At 34.9% G+C, this 22365-nt stretch overlaps 1 protein-coding gene and 1 long non-coding RNA gene across 13 annotated transcripts in view; one reads left to right on the top strand and one right to left on the bottom strand.

The window, feature by feature from the left end:
• Positions 1 to 8897, top strand: part of KHDRBS2 (KH RNA binding domain containing, signal transduction associated 2) — a 656950-nt gene extending 648053 nt beyond the window's left edge. For all 12 annotated transcript variants that reach the window (XR_013534311.1, XR_013534313.1, XR_013534310.1 and 9 more), the window contains one exon: positions 8670 to 8897. The gene's annotated coding sequence lies outside the window, so the exon portion shown is untranslated. The remainder of the gene's footprint in view (positions 1 to 8669) is intronic.
• Positions 1 to 22365, bottom strand: part of LOC103792483 (uncharacterized) — a 576568-nt gene that overhangs the window by 219597 nt on the left and 334606 nt on the right. The gene's annotated exons all lie outside the window — the stretch shown is intronic.

Raw genomic sequence — 22365 nt, 5'->3', positions numbered from 1 at the left:
CTATGATGTTGAGGATGAATGGATCCAGCTCAGCTAGCAAAGAAAAAGAAATTCTCTGCCTTTTACAAGGCTGTTGGTCATTCTCAGGATACGAGAGTAAATCAGCAACTATCTGTTGTGTTAACTCCAGTCTCCTTTAAGCCAGACAGTTAAGAGTAATGATGATGGGTCCTTAGAGAACAGTGAAAAGCCAGACTCACTAAGCATTCGGTAGCCTTGTGTGGTATATAAGGGAGTAGGACATTAAGCAACCAGTAGAATGTGTTTGTGTTTGAATTGGTTTTCAGTGTTGGATTACACACTGTAAAATGAAAATGTATTCTAATAATAGAATCTTTTATAGTCAGTGTCTTAAATAACTGAATAATTACTTTCCTACTATATGAATGACTAAAAGATTATTCTATGGCATTTCACTTTATGTATATTTAAACTTTTTATGGAAATATTTAGACCTACACTAAATTAGAGAGCTATAGTGTAAAGTACACCATGTACCCTTTACTCTGCTTCGATAATTATCAATATTATGCCAAATGCTGCCAAGTTTTTTATTATTCCCCATACTTTTTATGTAATATTTTAAAGCAAATATCAAACTAGTTATTTGAAAATGATTCACTATGCATCTCTAATTGATAACTGTTTTGACAGAATGAGCATGCCTTTCTCATACCACAGATTCTTAATATCATCTATTACGCATTTCACCAACTGTGCCAAAAATGCTCGTTTACATTTAGTTTGTTCAAATCAAAATCCAAACAAGATCCACATACCACTTTTGGTTACTATGTCTGTACATATTATGGTTTGATTATTTGATTATTATAACAGTCTTCTCTTTATTTATTTTTTTTTGACATTTACCAGAAAAACACTTTATATTTTATAACAAGGTTATCACACCGTTTTCTACTTCTAAAGAAAAATTGTAACTCATTCACATTTATTTAACTCCTGTATAATGAACAATTACTATGTACAGGACAGTGTACTACTAGGTGCTGAGTGTGATTCAAAGATGTGTGTAAATCATGGTCCCTATCCCCAAGACTTCACCATCTGAGGAAAAGGAAAAATAAAGTGCACAAGTATAATGACAACAACATTGTAGCAGAACTTAATTAACTAGTATAGCGACTATCATTTCCAAAGCAGAAGTATGGTTTGGAAGATGAGGGGCAGCCATTTTGGAAGAGTTAGCATGTGAGATGGATGAGTTACAGTGATTAGCAATTCAAGAGGAAGTTGAATTGGGAGAAGGGTAAAAAGAGGAAGCTCTACTTGTGACTGAAAAAAATGCATTCCATAGATTTTAGGAGGGAAAAAGACATAAATAATAGAGGTGGGGAAAGTGAGATATATTCAAATTATTATAAGTAAAATAATTCAGCAGAAGCAGAATGTTTATGAAAGAGATACGCCTAGAAGATAAGTAGGGGACAGCTTTCGGAGAATATCAATTGGCAAGCTGAATAACTTTAACAATGTCCTCAAAAGCAGGCAGCCACTAAGTTATATTCATTTTTCTGTATATGGGAAAATGTTGGACATTATATAAACACAGATATTTGATTAGTAAGCAAAATGTATCAGTTCATTTCATAAGGGAACTTTAAAAAACTGTTTGTTTCAATAGCAATCATTTTCAAATATTTATAGCAAATTGGCAAGATATTTTAATGTTTTATTTTGCCCAACAGCTAGATGTTCCACTTAGAGGAATGCAAACAAACTGGAGCTGATTTAACCAGCACCTACTGTACAGCTGCTGAGAGACCTTCATACAGCTAGGATTTTTTGTCTGTAGCTCAGTAAGACAACAATTCAATGCATTTAACACTGGAGAGACAGAAGATAACCCTATTAAAGATAGATATATTAGATCTGCAAACCTCAAACTCTAAACTTTTCATCTATTATAAACATACAGTGAAGTTTATAATATAATGTTTTTCTGCTTATCAACTATAAATATATGTACTAAACTATAAATTCTCTCTTTACTGGAATAAGGCTTACTGATTTTTACTATTAAAAGATCCTCAAATGACAGCTGACAGCTGAATTATCAAAGTCATCAAAGAAAGTATGTGTTGAATTTAACGTAGCTTTATTGGTATTTCCTTCTTACAGATTTATTCAATAAATGGCAATCCAGATATTCTAGGTCATATAGGTGTTTTACTATTTTTGAGTGTCCACACATATACCAGCCTTTGTGCTGTGCCTTTTGAAGAAATAAAATTGTACATGGGATGTGGTCCTAGTAGTTCAAAGGCTTGTATTCTAGTACAGATGATTAAACACATACATGCAGAAGTAAAACTATAGGCAGGATTGAAATAGAGGTGTAAGAGTGAATTAAGTTAGGATTTTCAACAGCAACGCTATTGACATTTTGAATCAGATACTTCTTGGTGGTGAAGAGCCATCCTATATATTGTGGAATATTTAGCAGCATCTCTGATCTGTATCTACTAGATAGTATCTCCCCAGTGGTGACAACCAAAATGTCTCCAGACATTGCCAAATGTCACCTGAGAAACGAATGCAAAATCACGTGCAGTATTGGGCCACAAGATTAGATGGACAGTCCTATATATATTTTGTTAATGCAAACAATTTCCATTTGAGGAATCAAGGGAAGTCCATAAAGGTATGAGAAGTAATATGAGTAGGTTGAGAAGAGGAGAGCATTTTAGGAACAGAGAAAGTGGCTAAGCTCCAGATTGGGAGACAAATTAATAAGTATAAATTATGTTCAGAAGTCATAGAATTCAGTGCTTTCGAGGTGATTAGCAAACAAAAAATGACATGGTAAATAGGAATCATATTATGGAGGTTCTGAACATAGAAATGAAATGAATAAAGCATCATTTTCAAAATGTTATCATAAAAATTCCAAGCAGAATGATTTAACCATACAAAAAAAGTTAATTTTAGGTGTGGGATTTCATTAAAAACATAATTTGGAAGAAACTAGGGAATACTGTGGGATATATATTTCCCAGTATAAGAAAGGAAAACAGAAAAAGTTAACTCTATAATTTTCTTCGATGTGTGATCTTGGAAATTGTTGTTGATTGTTTTCTCATAATACAGTTGATACTTAATATTAGAGCTGATTGACAGATGAACTCAGATTCTCTGGGTCTCCATGAAGTGGAAGTTGTAACTGATGTATTAGAATGGTAAACGAAACGATGATATTATTCTCATTAATAACTCTCCAGTGACCTAGAAACTATCAATCGAGGCTTTTAAATAATTACTTTTCTTCGATAAGTTTTGAAAGTTTGCTTGTGGGAAACTCAACATGGAAAGTAGGTATGTAAAGAGCACCCTTTTCTGTCCCAGGCCTTGAGATTTAAATTGAATTATCTTGCTGAAGACAAATAATTATTTAAAAGCCTAGATTTATTCATTCATTTTAGTTTAGCTTCATTTCCCCATTTGCAACATGAAATACTAGGGCAGGACAGAATTCAATTTTGAATGATTTGCAATCATTTTACTAGAACCCCTGAGAACTCCCTAAATGTACACTTTTTTTCTTATTTTTTTTTTTTTTTTGAGACGGAGTTTCACTCTTGTTACCCAGGCTGGAGTGCAATGGCGCGATCTCGGCTCACTGCAACCTCCACCTCCTGGGTTCAGGCAATTCTCCTGCCTCAGCCTCCTGAGTAGCTGGGATTACAGGCAAACGCCACCATGCCCAGCCTCCCTAAATGTACACTTATGTCAATTTACACTTGGTCAGTAACTATACTGTTCATTCCTCTGAAAAGATTTATTATCCCTTTGAACACTAAATTCTCTTACGTACTGACACTGTGGTTTTAAAATTAGTGAGAAAAGACGCAACTGACAAAGAGACAGACCAGTCATCACTTCCCTTTTACCCTCACATCTTCTCCCATTCTTGTCCAAGACATTCTGACTTGGATATGAGAAAGGGGTATTTTCTGAAATCATAGAGACTTTCTAGTCTTTGTTTACCAATGGGCTGGTATACTTATTTTGACAGATGAACTCAGGTGCATTTTTAAGATGATGACTATATCTGGTAGTCACCAAAAAATTTCAATGTGCTATTTGAAAAATGCTGATGCAATGAAGTAATGAGATTAATTGGATAGTAAGAAATGAAAACCTAGGAAAATTAACAGAGAAAATTTCATCTCAAGCACAGGAATGTTGATTTTGTTAAAAAAGAAAACTAGTTTCATAAACAAGAAATTATCTATGGTGGAAAATTATGGGAAGGTTTTTTTTTGGCAGTTAGCTATAAAATAGATAATAATTGGAAGGAACTTAAAGTGAGACAAGTTAAGAGGCTGCTGCAATAATCTAGATGTTGTTCATTTATCAAAAGCAATTTTTAAGTATCCACAGTATTAATGATACTTTATTAGATACAAATTAATGCTTACTTGAACTGGGGCAGTGACTATAAAAATGGAAATTATCCTATTGAATATTAATACACTGATTAAATCAGTTCTGAGCCCATTTTTTTCTTGAGACCTTTATGCCTACATTTATAGATTTTACATATTTGAAACTGATCTACAGTTTATAGATGCTTTCCAAAAATAACCTGAATCAAGAATCATGGGGAGAATTTAGCTAACAGTCACAGATCAACTTCTTGTCAGTCTGTACCAAGATGGCAATTTTCGGAGTTAAACAACACAAGTGTCTATTAGGACAGGGGAAGAGAATAAGTGTAATGCAACCCCACAGGTTTTGTCAAAGGCTCTTATTTTTGTCTCTTATTTTTATTCTCACCAGAGAATTGAAATCCATCCCAGTCTAGTAAGAATGCTTTTAGTGAGTTGTGAGCATGTTCATTAAAAGAAATGAGTGGAACCAAATGGTCACCATTATTGATTAGTTCTGCCCTTGTGGCTTTAGACTGGAAGTGGTTTCCAAGGGTCCCAAAAGCCATTCCCAATTTTTTTTTTAATTTGATCTACATCGTTGTGGACACAAGTCATTCTAGCCACATATAGTCTGTCTGACCAGGCCATAATGTCAATGAATAAAGGAACTGCATTTGAGAGCCTTTTAAATCCTTCAATATATTAAGTTTATACTGAACTAAATAAAAAAACAGAACAACTTCAGTCCCAACTATGACTTAAAGCATAGCTCAGTGTAAAATCTAAAAATGTGGCTAAGAAATGACATCTCTGTCATTGTCCTAGTTTATCAACATAATGTTCACCACTTAGAATTTTTAAAGTAATATTAATTACAGTATTAATTACAATGACATGCTATTTTAGTACTTTATAAAACTTAAATGATATGAGTTTTATGTAAGTCCTTTTTGAAAGGAATTCTGGAAGATTTAAACATAATCAGTAAACATATGGGTCTATTTTCAACACTTAAGTAATGTAAAGGTAGCTCAATCTGTATATTAATATATACTCTTTTTAATAAAAAAATTGCCCTTGGGCTCCAGTGTTTGTTTACTCATTGTTGTATTTGGCAAACATTTATGGATACATCTATTAGGTGCTATGTGCAATACAAAGGACTGGCCACATGAGGATGTGCAAGACAGAGTTCCCCATTTTTAAGGAGTTGACAGTCTCATAAAGGAGAAAAAATTAAAATGGCACATGGAGAAAAATAGAAAAAGTGCTACTATAGACATGAGCACTTAGGAGAATACCTAAGACAGAGTGAAGATTTTGTATTTTAATATTGTTTATTCTTTTTCCATATATTTAAAATTCTGACAAAAATCTTAGAAATTAATCATGAAAAAATGGCAGTGTGACCATGTGGCATCTGTAAACTGCTCAATATCCTCAGTGTGTGAAAAGGGTCTATAGGCATCTATAGCAATGACTAAATGAGTATTTGTTAAATAAGTTCATCAAATACTTTCCATATTTTGACATTCTTATGAAATCTTTGAAAGCCCTCCACATCATATTTCAAGAGTATCTTTCTGAGTCAAAATTCTTGTATTTTCCCCCCCGTGTTTCTCCATTTTTCTCTAAACAAGTAAGTTTGGAAACAGTTCTTTTCTTTGGCTGGTAAATATGATTTATCTGCTTTTGGAAGGAAAATAAGAAACAGTAAAGAAACTGTGGTGCATTTTCTGCTTCCATAAATGGGTCACACTTTGTCAGATTCTGAATATATTAAGCCTTTGTGGAGTTCGGTTTTTCTCAAATACTGGGTTGCTGCACTGGATATCAAAGGGTAATTTACTTTGTTATAAGTAGACTTTTACTCAGTTACTTTTTTTAACCTCAAAACAGAAGTACTTCAAAAAATATAACTGAGAGATAAATTAAAAAGAACATCAATTTTCATTTACATTTGTATAACTGTACACTGCCCTTCATGTATGGGAAAACTATTATTGTGACCTGTAATCTGTAGGAGATCTTTGTTAATTTTCCTGTGGCGGCGATGAATTTGAGGTGAACCATCCCTGAGAAAATATACAGTGGCCCTGCCAGAAAAAGTCGCTTCAACCAACAGGGAGATGAAAATTAACCATCTTCGTAGGGACTGAACGAAAGCATAGGCAACCACAGAATTACATAGAAACAATGGTAGAAAATATATATAATCAAGACTATGCCATTCACAATCAATTGCCTAAAAGTTTTAAATTTTATCTGAACTTTTAGTTTTTGATTTCTAAATTATTTTTCAAAATTGTTTATGCTATAATCTTATTTGCTAGGATGAACTAATGTATTCTGCTAAACTTCTCAACCAAGATGGTAAAATATGATCTGTGCACATTCTAATTCATGAAGTATTTTTATTCTAGTAAAACACCTAGCATAATGCATGAAATATAAAGGCTCCATAAGTGTTTTCTTCCTTCATTACTGTACTGGTATTTATCATGATAACTTATTTTGAGTTTGCTAGATTCTCATACTAGGATTTTCTTCTAAAGTGTCACATATCGCATTCTTCTAAAGATCATTTGGTATCAAAATAACATTTGGATATATCAAAATTTATTTTGACTCAACACATTTCTATTGGCCATATTCATAATATTTGGTGCCAATCCTTTCACAGTCATTCCTATCTGCTTTTAAGAAATTATCATAATGATGAAGAAACAGTAGCAGAAGCAATGTTAAACAAAAGGATAAAGAGCATGTAAGTGGACACTAGTACCTTCATCTAGGAACCAACTTTTACCTTCTTCTCTGTTATGTTTATTCCCATGTCTCCTTTAAAATCTGTATTTACATCTCAAAAGAGTTTCGCAGTCTTTGAACCAATTATCAATGATCAGTTGGATGCTCTTGCTGATTGGTTTATAGTTTTCTTCTCTCCTGTAGTTTGGATCAAATGACCATTCCCATGGACAAACCACTGGAGACAAACTCAGAATCCAGACTCACATTCAGATGATTTGTGCTTTCCCCGTAACCACTGTCCTAGATTCAGGTTTCCACTGCCCTACACTCAAGTTGTTCAACAAAATAACTTATCTCTCCACCTCCAATCCCCTTTCCATCTGATTGATCCACGAACAGAAAGCTTTAGAAGAATTTCTGCCTTATTATTACTCCCAGCTTAAAAATTTAAATGACCTCTTATTTCTACCAAGTTACAATTCTCTGATTGACATTCAAGACCCAACACTAACTCATCTCTGAATACCACTGCTATAATTATTTGTCACAATTCAACAGATAGCCTTTATACAAACACAAAGACATATTTGATATTTAGACTTACTTCAGCCACTGCTTCTTTGAAAATATTTTCTAACCCTTCCCCCTTTCTCCTGAAGTGGATTAGGTATTCCCCTTGCAGAGTAACTTTGGCAAACTTATCAGAAAATGTAACACAATGTATTGTCTTTTTTTTTTTTTTTTTTTTGCTTATTCATCTGTGTCCTCTATAAAGATATAAGTTTCCTTATCATAGCTCCAGTATCCAACATTATATTAGCATGTAAGGGATGCTCATAAATTATTGTTTAAAATGGCATGTCCTGAATAAGTATTGTGTTTCTGATGCTGATGGCAAAAACGGAGTGATGTGTGTCTTCTAGGTAAACAGCTGCCTTTCCCTTTTATCTTTCTGTATGTTTCTTGCCACTTCCAAAATTTGGATCAAATTTAACTTCCTTGGAATTGGTCAGATGTTCTTCAAAGAAAGGCAGAGGTGCTACTTGAGAATCCTAAGCTGAGACAAAGCAATTGTTTCCAAATCAATCCTGCCTCTTACTAAAGAGTCTAAAAAACCACAGAATACAAGACAGACAGTGTATGCAGAATCCTGATAGGAGAGTTCACTATTCAACTCAGCGCTAAAAATATGCACCCAACTCCAAAATGTCATCTCTAGGACAGTTTATATCCCCTGTGTTTGGGGTCTAGGCTCCCCTCAGTTGGCAATGTGATGAAATCTGTCCCCTACTCAATACTCTTGCCACTTTTTCCAGGACTCCACTCTTCTGTAGCTCAATGTCTGAGGACACCTGAGAAACCTCACTTTATTGGTAGCTATTCCGTAACTCCTTGTTTCAGGCGTCATTTGGGAATTTCTGTTCCATAACCATATAACTCACTGCTGCCATAACACAATGCTTGATTGCGTTTGAGAAATTTCCCAGGAAGCCATTCTCAATCCATGTATGTCTGGTTTGGTTACAGATACTTTCCTCCAAATACAATCCTGTTCACCATGGAAGACATGAAAAGCTTCAATGGTTGCTGCTGGGGCCTTCACCATAAAACAGCCATTCACCTTTGCTTTTGCTCTACCTACAAAAAATATTCACTGGCACACTCCAGACCTCAACTTCGATTCAACTATAGTCTTCAGTTACCAGACCTTAACACACATCTGTAAAATTGAGAAATAAACAAGTGTTTAAAATATGTCCTTTTTTTGTATTTCTTTCTACTAGTGTCGTTTCTTATTAGCTTGATGTAAAGCTTAACTAAAGAGGCAAGAATAAGAAAGTAAAAATAATTGAACTTTTCAGTCACCATGTCATTTCATAGAGTATTATATCAGCACATAGTTTTGCTATCCCTTTGAGTTGATAGAAATTAATTTAAAATTTTCCTTCTGGGCACTTTGAAATGTGTATTGACCCACAAACCTGTAAATGGTTGAAAGAAATCATTATTATTTGAGAGAAACCATTAACTCAGGTGTAGGAACATAGAACTACAAGATTATATTTCACAAAGCAGGATCTGTAAAAATGTATTTACACTGACAGTAAGTAAAAATCATGTGGACTCTTATAAAGCAATTTGAAATTTATCAGAGAAAGCTTTGCAGAGAAGTAAATTTTCACTATTCACTTCATCTATATTTTCAAACACATTTATCTCTGTTCACAGGTTAGATGTTCTACACTTTAAAATTTGACTTTATAACATTATAGTTTTCCAGTATTGTTATTGTTCGGTCCGCTTCAGAACATATAACCCTCTTTAAAACAAATGTAGACCTAATGCTGCAGAACCCATTTGTCCAAAAAGCTTAGTAAATTCCCTGCAGTCCCTTCTAAGATTTTATCTTTCTTTAAAAAGTTGCGTTTTCTCAAACTAGGGCTATTTCTGCACGAGGTACGTCTCTATTAAATGAATGCTGAATTGTGTATCTTTTTTGATTAGTGAGACTGAAGTCTTATTTTTCTTCTCTTTACCACAAAATGAGAAAGTTATAGAATGCTAATACTTAGTCTTCAAATACATATGGGCATATGGTAGTGTAACAAGATATGCGAAATTATGGATGCAAAGCTGCCTGAAAATGTTATATTCCTTAAATGATATTTGGGACAGTATTCCTTGTCTGTTGAGAACGAGAAGGGGCCGCCTTATTATACTTTAAAGTTCAGCTTCGCCTGGTTCTATGGTCAAAGAAATAAGCCTTTGTTATCTGGACATTCAAGTGAGAAAAGTTTGGATTTTTACTTACTGTCAGTTTTATTTACTGTCAAGTAAATGAAAAAACCACACATGCCCTATTGATGAACAGCAAATAAATATCAGCAAATGAATTCTCTATAACTGTGGCTATCAACTGGACAATATGGACAATGCCATCTCTACCATTTCAAGGGCATTTAAATTACTGGGTTAGAATACAGTAAGAATTAGTAGGTAAAATATTTTTCTTACCTTCATTGTTTTTGCAGATCAGACTTGACTGATTTTACTAATTAGACAAAATAAGAGAAACTCTGTAGCAAAACTAAAAAACTCATACACCTATTACATATGCCTTGAGATCACAAAAAACTTCTATTTGCCTGTTTTCCTAAGTCCATGGTATAGTTTTACAAAAGAGCCTGCAATAATAGATAATAACCCAAATCCCATGTAGTATAGACTAGTAGCCAATTGATAACCACATACAACACACACAGTATGGAAGTATGCTACCATAAGTGCTAAAAAATTCAGAAGTGAGAGCTTTCCCTAAGGAGTAGAGACATCTAAAAAGACTCACAGCATAGATGGAACTTAGTACAAAGGGAGACAGAGCCTTTTAGACAGGCAGTTTGGTCAGCTGAATGGGAATGAATCCAGGTGTTAAGAGTAAGCAAAGCCATGAGTAAAGTAATTGGTTTGAAACACAGGATTCATTTATAGACGCGAGAGAGGACGAGGTTGAAGAGGTACGTAGGAGACAACTGCAGGGTCCTCTATAGCCATGAAGTTTGGACAGCAGAAAGACATTTATTCAGCATCTACAGGTGTGCCTGTTACTTGAGAGATGCTGCAATGGGTTCTAGTTAGACACCTCTGAAAAAGATACTTGAGTTTGAAGACAGTGTAAGGAAGATGAACTTCACTGGGAAATACAGGATAGGTTACAATGAAGATAGGCCAGTTTAATTAGTATTGAAACAGGCCAGGCCAAAAAAAAAAAAAAAAAACAACGTTATATATGTGACAGTGGACATGAACTGAAGGCAAGGTTTATGGAGAAGAAATTAGACCTGATAAATGTGGGAAGAGAAACAAAGTTCACCAGGTAAGCTTGTTGGCTCTGGAAAAGGATTATGCTTCAGAATTTAAAGAATATGCAATGCAGTTCTGATACTAATAAACCAAGCTAGGTCAAACTACAAAGGTTAAGGGTACAGAGCCCACAAGACTGCCCTCACTTGAGATTCTAGTCACAGGATCTGGAGTTCCCAGGCCACCCACACTGGGGACCAACTGGTTATAATTTTTGAAGTTCTCACTAACCTCTCAGGTTTGAAAATTCACTAGAAAAACTTACAGTGTTCAATAAATTTTATTAATACTTCTAAAAATTCAGAATTACAGTTTTGTTAGAAGAGATGAAAATCAGGACCAGCCAAATCAAGAAATGCATATGGGAAAATCTGAGAGGCTCCCAAATGTGAATCACCCATGTCCCCAGAATGTATCACCCACTTGGCACCTCAGTGTGTACCACCAACCAGAAAACTGAACTGAGCTTCATTGTATCGAGTTTTTATTGGGGCTTCACTATATAGGCATGATTGATAGATTCACTGGCCATAAAGTTGAACTCAAAATTCAGCCTCCTCCTTCTCCCAAGCCAGAAATCAGGCCAAGATCACATGGCTCAAAGCCCCAAACCTATAATCACATGATAGGTCTTTCTGGCATGGCCAGCCCCAATCTTTACTCATCTAATCAGCATAAACTATCTAGAGGCTCTCCATTAGTCATCTCATTAGCATAAACTTAGGTGTTTATGCTAATAAACCATAAATAATGAATGCTCCTATCACTTGGGAAATCTAAGGGTTTGAAGGCTTCCTCCCAAGGACCAGAGACAAAAACGAGCCAAATTCTTCATCACATAACAGAATGAATTTGAGGTAACTACTGGCTCTTCCAGGTGGAAACTCCAGCAGGCAGATGAAACTCCAAAAACAAACTGAAATAAGAGAAAAATGAAGACTAAAGATGTGGCTTCAGCCACAGAGTGCAAGGCCACATGGTATGTAATTCATTGTTCATAGCTACTCGGCAAGGGCTGCAGCTGAGGGCAGAATCCTTGACAAGACATTATGCATAGGAAAAGCCACCCAAACATAGCATGTTTTTCTAAAGAAATCAACTCTTAACCTGATACAGACTTCATCTTGAACAGAAATAACTGTTCTTGCGTCTCCTTTTTTAACCAAATGTCCGGAATATATATCTCTTATGAGCAGATAAAACAATCTCTAAAAAAAATATGATTTTTAAAAATATGCAAATCCAAAGTTAACACAGCAGTGACTTAAATACTTCATTCTTGTTAGACAAATACAAAAGTAATGAGGTCAAGATTATTAATGCTCCCTGTATTTTCTGCACAGCATACCAGGGGAAACTTAGCTGTAATTACCTTACTTGGCATGTCCTCATTTTAATTAACAGTCACAGAATACTGCAGTTTATAGCTAAGAAACAGTGGAATAGCAACCAGCCTATCCTCTGTACCTGCAACAATACCCACATGTGTCTACCGCTGAAGAGGATTTTATCCAAATTAAAACTACTACTTTTTCTTTAATTCTGCAACAGTGGCACAATTAAAAACTATATAAAAATATATTTCTATTTAGGCTATTTATCATTCAATCTTTGAATGATTGGGGTGGATTCCAGAAGAAATATGACTTCCTTTAAAGTATATCTATAAGTAGAAAAGGGATATGTTGTTTGACAAATTAGAATACACTACATTGAAATTTTGCTTCTCTCTACTTCTGTAATAGATTATGGACATATGACAAATATAGATGAACATTTGTTATTTCAAATTAATAAATGCAATATTATATCCATTTGTTCACATAATCAAAATTTATATGCATGCAAATTATTCACAGTTCCATGGTTAGGAGTTATGAGAAAGTTGCTTAAGAAATCAACCATTTCTGTAATATATTAGAGTGCTTAGTTTTTAATCACAGTGAGAACTTTCATAGGCATTATCTGGTGTGTCAATTTGAATCCTGTGAGAAGCAGACTTCAAGACAGAACTAGATGTTTAAGTGATTCACTGGGAGAAATACCTGCAGAGAATAAAAAACAGGAGCAAGAGCAAGAGAAGCCTCCAGTTTCTGATGCAAGCCTGACATCTGTGAAAGGAGAGAAGAGAGCTTGGGTAGGGTAAACAGTACAATCCCAAGGCAAAGATGGGCCATCAGCTAAGGGCTGTGTCAGGCAGGAATTGCCTGCCCCTGGTCACTCGGCTGTCCTCAGGCTGTTCCTGGGCTAGGGGCAACCCAGGAAGAGCATGAATTTCACATGAACACTGCGATATAGCCACAAATGTAGCAGACAGAGGCTGTTTGCCAACTATTCTTGCAGTAGATTCTTTTAAAGGGGATATCTGCTTGGTACACTTCCATGGCCACCATAGTCCATCTCAAATGTCTCAGAGTCTCAACACACCAATTTTCAGTTCACCCCATATATCAAACTGACCTATTCATAAGCTAGACAGGCTATTTTCCCTTCTTCAGCTGGTCATAGGGGACAACCTCTATCAGGCCATATGTGCAAGTTGGAACACAGGCACTGAAGCAATTGTGGTGGGTAACATGAACTCTAAAAGGGTTACCTCCTTATGTTTCCTACTCCTGCCCTCTGTTTCTGCTCAAGCTCAATCCATGATGTATTATTTCCATCTTAAAATGAATGAAATGCTAATGGACCCATTCAACTTTATGATTTCTAGTTCCAACAGAATCCAGTTTATAATGAGTAATACTGAGTGGAAGGTCACTTGTTACTCCATGGACAACAGTGTGTCTCTGTCAGGGTTCAGCAACACAGCAGGAGTTGTTTCTCAGGAGGCATATATTCTGCTGCTGGAGATGGCACAGCCTTGCTCCAGAACTCCAGAGACCTGTGTTATAATTTTCCCACTAGAGCTTATAAACTCCACTCTGCATAATTATCCACCACTGACATTTCCAACACTGTAGGATTTGCCACAGAACAAGGGGAACCTTCCAGTCTATTCTTGCTGCCTTGTTGTAAACATCCTTCCTCCTGGAACCCACATCTATCACTCAATGGGCGTTATACCAGAAAATTTGTTCAGATAAAGGAATTCAGCAAGGGATCATGACTTTTAATAAGGGAAACTGCCTTTAGACTCATGTTCCTTTATTTTTGCCTTCTTCTATTTGTAAATGTGAAAGAGCTCCCTCATTTCTGTCCATCTAATTTTATCCTAGAGACACCATAACCATCCCCATAACTTCTTGCAAGTCAAGTCCTCATGGCTGCCCTTCCAGTCCTGCCAGTGATTACAGTAACTGTGATCCCCCAGCTTCAGGCAATCAAACATCTCCAAAGTGGCTCTATTTCTTTAGGTCCCATTATTCCCTTTGCTACTCAACAAGCCAGCTCTGTGAACACTTATCCCACTATCAGCCCTTGCAGAGGAAAGCTACCACTGATGTTCTTGGTGATGCAGATGCCCCTATCATATTGTCATTCTTGAACTTAATGAATGGTGTATGTTGTGGGCTCTTCCATGCAATATAATCCTCTGTTTTGGTCTTCTGGGCTTACATAATACAGCCATTTAAGCATCCTCACTTCCTTTTGTTTTTTAAACCACATCCTCTATTGCCTGCCAGGGAAACTGAGGCATTTCCACTTTGCTTAGCATGGACCATCACTTTCTCCAGGCTTCTTGCCCCTTTAACACTGAATTTGCCTTATCCCCTATGGTCCTTGCTGTAATGTTAAATCTTTTGTTTCAATAAAAGACACCCCAGTCAATGAAGACACCTTTGCATAGTTAGACTTACTTTCCGGCTTACTTGATCAAGCAACCTCAAAATCCAATCTTATTGGCACTCCCTTGAATCCATCTGGTACATTTTAAGGACATTTTGCAGTTCCTTTGGGTATAATCTCTTTCCTCCATTGTCAGGATCAGCATGTTTCTAGCCAGGTTATACTGAGATTTACTGCTAGTTTTTGACCCAACACCCAGAAAGGGGAGGTGAGGCAAGTACTGGAGGGGTGTCTGTTGCCTTACAGAGGAGAGAACTGCATAGTATCCTTACAGATGGGGAAGCCCCTAACAGAGAGATGTGAACATCTTTGTAAGAAGTTAAGGTTTAAAGAAGTTCCCAGGCTACATTAGTTTTTATTTCTGTGTAATAAATTATCACAAACTTAGCAGCTTAATGCACATTTATTATCTTAAAGTTCCTGTAGGTCAAAAGTGTAGAGCTTAGCGAGATCTTCTGCCCAAGTTCTCAGTTCTCACAAGCTACAATCAAAATGTTGCTGGGGAAAAAAACCTACTTCCAAACTCACTCAGGCCATAATGAATTATATTCTTCAGGCTGTATAACTGAGGTCGAAGCTTCTTACTAGCTCTGTGGTGAAGCTTTTCTCAGGTGGTAAAAAATACATAAATTCCTGTTCATGCGATTCCCCTCTATAGTCAGTTCGTTGATGGCTGTTTGTTTCTTCAAGACTAGCAAGAGAAACTGTCTTTCCAATCTGTTAAAATGAGAGTCTTATATAAATGAAACATATTCACAGGAGTGACATCTTACCACCTTTGCCATGTTCTATTATGATTAGAAGCAAAGTCACAGCTTCTACCCACACTAAAAGAGAAAGAATTACGCAAGAACATGGATCATTGGGGGTTACTTTAGAGTGTATTCACCGCAAGTATAAAAATATTTCAGAGCATCCACCCAGATGTCTCATCCAATGTTTCAGAGGGCCAGATATTCCCTTATTGGAACAGACCTACTTTGGCTGTGGATTTAAATGTCTCTGGAGCTCTTAATTAAGAGCTATTAGCGTGGGATCTTTAGCCCGCTACTCAGCTGTGTCAGCTCTTTTACTGAATGAGATAAGGAGCTCTTTCTAGGCTACCAAAAGTTCCTCTGGCTTCACATCTATCTATTAACTACTTGTTATCCACAAATAGTTTTCACAAATTTCCCTTTACAGGAGTCGATACAATGTAGCAATAAATGTATGACTCTACGATCCTTGCAGGCACTGTTCTTCCTTATGTATTTCATGTGACTGGATCATTGTATTGGCAAGGGGATTCCCCTCCACTGGGGTGGTTTTCTAGGTTATTACTGGATGCTTTTTCAGCAATTAGGCTTCCATCTTGTACCAGGGATTATCTCTGCCCCACATTCTATTCAGGGCGGTGTAAAAAATACATAAATTCCTGTTCATGGGATTCCCCTCTATAGTCAGTTCGTTGATGGCTGTTTGTTTCTTCAAGACTAGCAAGAGAAACTGTCTTTCCAATCTGTTAAAATGAGAGTCTTATATAAATGAAACATATTCACAGGAGTGACATCTTACCACCTTTGCCATGTTCTATTATGATTATGGAAAGAATAAAGAAATAAATAGCAAATTATTCTAAAATAGTGCAAATTTTCTTAGAAAAAATAGCAATTTGGGGAAAAAAGAACTTACTGCTTTAAAAAAATTTTAATGTCATATAGTATTCTTGAAATCCAAAGGTTAAGTAAAACTTGATGAAATTCTCTAATTATTTCTAGGGAATGTGCAGTAATTAATTACCTAGTGTCTAGACATAAGCCAAATACTTCTTCACACAAATTCAATTTTATTTGTGCTTTTATAAGTTACTAGCATTCATTTGGACACAATTTTTTGTTAAATTACTTTACTTAATGAGGTATGCGATGAACATGCTATTGCTGACATTAGATATTCAAAATAGATAAAAATTCAGAGTGTTCTTCAATTAATTAGCTTTCAGAATAAAATAAACATTCTTCTTAATTTGTATTTTAATATTTAATTCTAATCACATACTATCACTGCCTAACATGTAAAAATAAATCTGGTTTACCAGATATTAGAATGTTATAAAGTACTCCTGGAACAAAATAATCACAAGTCATTATTTTAATAATAGACAGTACTTTGAAAAGAAGATAATCAAAATAAGATGATAACTAGGACAATGAAACTGATCATCTAGATCAAAGCAGAGCTATCTATCATTCAAAATAAATACCCAGAATGCATGCAGATAGCCACACTGATCATTTAGAAGTCTAAAATGAAAAGTTTTTTTATAAATCAATCTTTAAACTCCAGGTTTACAGAACTATAGAGACAGAATAGTTTAAAATGTGATATAGAACTACCAGATTAGTGCTTCCAAATTTAAGGTAAAAAACAACAATTGCATATATCAAAGTAGATCAATTATATTTTTAAATCCCAATAGTCCAATTATTTTTGGTAAAAATGCTTTGCATCTGCATCTACATCCTCATTTCTCTTGTTCTAAAAGTGGCCCCTATGTTCTCCATTTTGTGGTCAATGGATAAGAATTACTGAGAACAAATATGAGAGTTCTGGTTATCGCATAAAGGGATCTAAAAGAGACTTCTAGTGGCTGTGAGACCTCTTGAGGAAGACAATCAAGGTGCCACTGGCCATTTCCAGGGTCTCCTGTTTACCTCACAGAGCCCTAAGGGTCAGGAGTTGGTTTAGCCCTATTCATTAATGTGCTCCACCTTGAATTGCATATCCAATTAAAACACGGAATCTAAATTAAAGTCACCTACCAACTAAATTTGTCCCCAAGGTACAACTTTCTGACATTTGGCTATTTTTAAACTTTTTGTAAAAGAAATTTGCATCTATAAAGAAAATCTTTATTTGAAAAGACATCTTCCTCTTTAGACCGAAATCACCAGAATCTTTTATAATGAGAAAGGTATTGACTTAAACATTTACATTAAAAATCTATCTTACCTTTGTTTAGGATACTTTTCTTGCCTATCATGCCTTAACTAGGCCTTTACCTATGCCCTTCATTATCTTGGCAAAGAAAAAAAAAATTGATATTCAGATCTAAGTTCTGTGTTTTTAAGATATAAATTTCTACTTTGTTTCACCTAAGAGTCATCCCTTTAGAAGTACAAACATACGGCTGCCTAGTTAACAACTACTTAGAGCAATAAAACAAGTAATCAGAATATTTATGGTCTAAACAAGGGAAAGAAAAACTGTTTGGAAGCTGGCAATTAAAGAATCTTATCCAAAGCTAGAAGATCTGCTTCTATCTGTGTATCTATATGATTACGTGTCTATGTATATTAAGTATACGTGATATTTCTAAGTAACTTGAGACAATATTTAGTAAAAACAGCTAATCTTAGAATTGTTGATAAAATAAAGTATCTTCAGACTTTTCAGTACGATAAATAATTTAACTATTTTTGCATTGATCAGATTTTGGCTTCCTGTGTTAGCAGTCTTAATACCATAAAACTGTTGTTTTTGTAATGTTTTTGATATCTGCTTGATTATTCTGTAAACTGAAGCTGTAAGGGCTGGCTGCTGGGCTTCCCTGAAGCCTTGCACACATCTTGCTGTGAGCTTATGTCTTTGTTTTTGAGCCTCTGAATTCTGAGGTCTGGAGAGGTGGCCATGGTGAGGTGTGTCTATAGCACCTGGGCCACCAGCTGCCATCTTCACAGCTCTTGTCCTCTGTTCTGAGCTCCACACCTGGTGTGTGAATTCAGAACCCAGATGGGCCCTGCCTTTCACAGCCATCTTGTATGCCATTAGGTACTTGAAACCCAAGATGACTAGAAAAAATATTAGGGAGGGTACCTGTTTCATAGTTTCAAAATTCTTTTCAGTAATTAAGAATATTAAAGTATGTTACGTTCAATTAAGAAATAATCATAAATGTCTGAATCATTTATAAGTTAAACTGCTAAAACATTATTAAACCTGTTTGTATTCTTTGACTTCTTTTTATATCATAAAGCTAACCTTAGATCTGTTAATTAACGAAAAATAGAAAAACCAATTTGTAAAAAATTATGAAATGTTTTTCATTTGACAATACTGATATAAAGTAGTTCAAAATTACTTTCTAGGTATTCACTAGAAATTAGGCTACCACAGTCAAAATTTAAATTATTATATGTAATTGAGAATATTAAAATAAGAGAAATAACTTTATATGCAAAGTGTAGGAGAGAAGCAAGACATGCTTTTGGTGAGGTAAATTATAAAGGCATGAAGATGTGTGTTTGTTGAAAAAAAACAACTTTGTTTCTAAGTGAAGAAAAATATGACACAGATTTTTACCTTGAAAAGTTGGGGAAATGGATATAGAAAGGTAGGGAAAGGGAATTTCAAAATAATGTGTGATTAAATATCCATTAACATTAAATCTTCATTCATCTGTTAATGTACACTTAAGTGGTTTCTAAATCTTGCCTTGTGAGCAGTACTGCAATAAACATGGGATGGCAGATATTTCTTTGACATGCTAATTTCCTTTTTTTAAGGGGGTATATACCTAGGAATGGGATTGCTTTATTATAAGGGTTTTTAAGTTGAGCTTTAATATCAAAGATACACTATCAAAAACCTAGAATTTGATTTTTAACAATAATGTTATATATTATTAAAAAGAGATAGCAAAAGATGTTGGTTCACCCTTTAAGTAAACAGAATAAAAAAAGGAGAGAGAGAAAAACAGCGGCTGTATGTCTGATGCGGACTTTATTAGGTCTTTTGATTATTTGGAAATTGAGTCTCTTGTTTTGATGAAGATTTTAGCTTTCCAAACCCTTTTAATTATCACTTTGACTAAACGACTGACTGTTATTTTGTAGTGATTTGTGATACTATTTTGGTCAAGTATATTTTAAAACTTTGACATATTTGATAGACTTCTAAAAATCAATTTCACAATCAAAATTAAATATTTTTGACCTCAAACTTACTTTGAGATGTTACAGACAGCCCCTGAGCTATCTGAAAGAGAGATAATAAACAGATTTATTTGATATGTTAAGTTACATGGGAAGCATTGTTCAAAAAGAAATAATGTTTAATTTTCTTTGCATTATATTTGTATAAATGTATTCCAAAATTGTATGAGATTCTCAAAAAAATCTGATATATTAAATTGTAGGCCACAGAAAATAACTAAAGGTATTTGTCAATTGCATCTCTAACCATGGCCATTTTAAGCCTTTTGTCTGCAGTAAATTGCTTTTTTTTTCCTAAAAGCTCTTTGCAAATCCTAAGGTATTTTGTCTTCAAGGAGCTTTATGGAAAAGACTATAATGAGTACCACGAAATACAGGTTTCTGACAACTTTAATATTATACAATTAGACTAGGTAAGAATTTTGAGAACTCCAATTAGAAAACAGGACTCACAAAATTACCAACACAGCATCAAGCATAACAAGAATTAAATACATAGGACTGAACTGATGAAGTAATGAAATGACTTTTGTAATTTTTTTGTTTCTTTAAAATATTGCTCATTTTTTAATGTTTTGCTTTCCAGAGTTAAGAAAACTTTTTTTCCTTTATTAAATGTGCAGCTTACAGGAATTGGATGAATCATACTTTTGTGAGTAAAATTGAAATGTTTACCTTTTTCACTATCTAATCCCTCCAGAATTTATGTATTGTTTGGGAGTATTCTTATTTTATGGCAGTATACATATTTGTATGTGTTCAATAAAGTTGTTTTGATTTTTTTTTTTTTTTTTTTTTAAATTACAAGTCACAAATGGAAAGACTGTATTTTGCCAAAGCTTTGACTGGAATGTCATTATTTTCAAGTGTAACCAGACTGCTTTGAGGTGTTCAGCTTCACTTTATAAAGCCAGTAGACTTGGAAAAAATCAACCTGGTACTTTGTTTACATAGTTTCTTTACATGGTTTCTGACCTTGCGGTAAGTTAAGAATGTGACAGGCCCAGGAAATTCAAGAAGAATTCACCCAATTCACACAGATATTACAGACATAGTCTTTGGTTTGGCTCCTAAGTCTTTAGAATTTTTTAAAGTCTAACCCAAAAGTCCTTATGAAAACGTTTCTGTAAAGCTAACTTACAAATAATCTATATGCCAATTACTATTCTTGCTGCACTTTATGCAAATAACCAGGCCAAGTATAATAAGACTAACATTTATTTTGCAAATAAATCAGTCTTACTACAAGTTATCTTTGGTAGCAATGAGGGACTTAAGAGAGAAAAACCACGTGTCAATTAAAAAAAAAAACCTATAGTACACTTATAATGAGATTCCAGCCCATTTTGGCTTTTTAAATGAGATTTTATAATTTAGCTGAAATCTAGACTAAAACCAAATTTTTATTTTCCTCCAGTATCTGGTTGTAATTCTCCAGATTAACATTTCTCCTACCCTTCTGACTTAAATTCACTAGAGATTAAAACTGTTTTTCTTAAAGACCAACAAACTGAAACTAGACAACTTGACATAAATAGGAGAAATTGCTATAGCAACTTACAAACAGCCTTCATGCCTGTTGACTTAGGAACTATGCAGAAAGTTTACTAAAACACAACTGAAATTACAACCTAGGAACATCTGTCAGTTTGCTACTGCCTGCCCAATCCAACTAAAGATGCTTCAGAGACTCTAGAACTAGTTTATAGACTACTCTAGACATTAACCTTTTTTCTTTCTTCTATTTCTGTAGGAATTCCTCTTTAAGATCTGTTTGCATAAATCATATATAGATGCCTAGCTTTGCATTCCCATCTGCAATGCTACCTCCTGGAATGGGACTCAACAGTTTAACTCCTGGAATGAGATTCAAGTATTTAACTGACTACACAGATCGTCATATTCTCAAGACTATGACATTGATTCAAGAAGATATGGCTGCTTATCCTAATCTATGCTTTTACTTTTCTTCACCAATCTCTTATCTCACAATCTCTAAGCCAAATCTCTATGAAACTTTCTGAAAATAAACGTTCACGGGCGGACTAAAAGAAACCGAAAATATTTCACTCCAAAATACACTTCTTTGACATACTTTGAGTTAGCTATTCAGAAAGCCTGGAGACAAGAATAGCCTTGAAAAGCTGCCTTTTGTGGAGAATATTTGCATTTGTAGAGAAAAATCTACTGCAGTGAAATAAACTGCCAGGCTTTCTGAGAGGCCCGCCCCTTTATCCAGATCTAGGAAAGATTAACTCCACCATAGGCTTCCATTTATTCTTTCTGATGTCTGCTAACTGTGAGGCTTCATCTGCATAACAAGACTATCTTTGCTGGCCTTACCTTTCTTTCTCCTTCTCTCCCATAATCTGTCTTGCCATGCTTCGAGCCCTTATTTTTACTGTAACCTCAAGATGATATAAAAGGATAAACCATCTGGCTTCTTTTAATTTTTATATTTTGTGTGACTTCCATGCACACTTGTGCACTTAAAAAAATCTGTATGCCTTTTCTCCTTTTTTATTTATTTTTTAAGGCAGGGTCTTGCTCTGTCACACAGGCTGGAGTGCAGTGACACAATAATGCCTCACTGCATGCCT

The sequence above is a fragment of the Callithrix jacchus genome, chromosome 4 (assembly GCF_049354715.1).
Source record: "Callithrix jacchus isolate 240 chromosome 4, calJac240_pri, whole genome shotgun sequence".
NCBI classification, from domain to species: domain Eukaryota; kingdom Metazoa; phylum Chordata; class Mammalia; order Primates; family Cebidae; genus Callithrix; species Callithrix jacchus.
This window is presented reverse-complemented; position numbering and strand designations above follow the sequence as displayed.